The sequence below is a fragment of the Microtus ochrogaster genome (assembly GCF_000317375.1).
Source record: "Microtus ochrogaster isolate Prairie Vole_2 chromosome 14 unlocalized genomic scaffold, MicOch1.0 chr14_random_1, whole genome shotgun sequence".
In the NCBI taxonomy this organism is placed as follows: Eukaryota; Metazoa; Chordata; class Mammalia; order Rodentia; family Cricetidae; genus Microtus; species Microtus ochrogaster.
In genome coordinates, this window is record NW_004949096.1 from 19,237,891 (window position 1) to 19,239,587 (window position 1,697).

At 40.1% G+C, this 1,697-nt stretch overlaps 1 protein-coding gene across 3 annotated transcripts in view; it reads right to left on the reverse strand.

Annotated features, from left to right (window-relative positions):
* Positions 1-1,697, reverse strand: part of Ckap5 (cytoskeleton associated protein 5) — a 97,114-nt gene that overhangs the window by 73,844 nt on the left and 21,573 nt on the right. The window lies entirely within an intron of this gene.

Consider the following 1,697-nt stretch of genomic DNA (forward strand, 5'->3'; position numbering starts at 1 on the left):
CACCAAGCCATCTCTCCAACTCTGTTTTTAAGCATCTAAAATCAAAACTAAAATCCTAAACTTTAATTAAAACAACTATTAAAAAGGGGCTGGCAAGATGGCTCAGTGGATAAGAGCCCTGGCTGCTCTTCCAGAGGTCCTCAGTTCATTTCCCATCACCCACATGACGGCTTGCAGCTGTCTATAACTTCAGTTCCAGAGAATCTGACATCGTTATACCAATGCACATAAAGTTAAATAAATTAAAAAAAAACTATTAAAAAGGTAAAATAGCCAGGTACATGCCCTTAGTTCCAGCACTCAGGAGGCAGAGGCAGAGGCAGGTATATATATATATCTGTGAGTTCATGGCCAGTCTGGTCTACACACAGTGAGTTCCAGGACAGGCAAGACTATGCAGAGAAACTGTCTCAAAAATACAACAAAACCAAAACAAAAATGAGAAAACCTGTGCATTTTAAATAGAAATTTTTAAGAAAAGAAATAAAATTCTCCACTACCTGGCAAACATTTGCACATGGTTAGGATATGGCGAATCATGTCTTAATTCCAGAATTCATTAAATGGAGGGAGGAAGTGTGTCTCAGCTACACAGTCAATCCTATCTCAAAATTACAGAAATATAAATATAAAAGAAACCACAATGGTGTAGTTAGGGACAATAAAATAACTGAAAAAGATAACTGCTTAATGATATGAATCAGAAATTATCTATTAGCTTAAAATTATCCATAATTAAAAGATGGCTAGCTTTAGAGGGTAGATACTGGAATACACACTATGTAAGCCAGAGAATCTAAAAAATGCTCAACATTCAGGGCTAAAAACACACTGCAAATGCAAAAAGCAATATCCATACACCCCCCCCCCCCGCCCCCGGCAGGATTTCTCTGTGTATGCCTGGTTGCCCTAGATACCATACTGGCCTTGAAATCAGATCCGAATGCCTCTACCTCCAGAGTTCTGGGATTAAAGGGAAGTTTTTTGTTTTTTAAATCAAGCCAGAGATAGCTATTTTGTGTTTGTAGGGTATGTGTATATGGGGTACATATGTGTCTGGGTGTATGTGTGGAAATCACAAGACAACTTTCAGAGTTGTTTCTCTCCTTTTACCCTGTTTTGGAAGTAGAGTCTTTCTCGTTGTTTTGTACTGCATATTCCAGGATAGCCTGCCTGAGAGCTTCTGGAAGATTTATCTCTATTTCCCATCTAACCACCAGGTGCTGGGATTACAAATTGAAGCCACTACACCAACATTTTGTATGGATTTTGGGCTTAGAATTTAGGACATCAGGCTTGAGCAGCAAGTATTTTTATTTACTGAACCATCTTTTTTTGTTTTGTTTCTTTTAAATAGGGTTATGTAGCCACAGTTGGCCTAGAATTTGCTATATAACCAACTGAAGCTGGCCTTAACTCCCAAATTTCCTGTTTCCTCTCCCCAAGTACTGGGATTACATACATGAGTATACCACCACACTTAGATAGACAACTCCCGTTTCCTTTCCTTTCCTTCCCCTCCCCTTCCTCGTCCTTCCCCTTCCTCTTTCCTTTCCCCTTTCCCCTTTTCCTTTCCTTCCCCCCCTCCCTTTTCTTTCTTGAGACAGGGTTTTTCTGTGTCTCTCTAGCTGTTCTGGAACTAGTTCTGTAGACCAGGCTGGCCTCAAACTCATAGAGATCCTTCTGCCTCTGCCTCC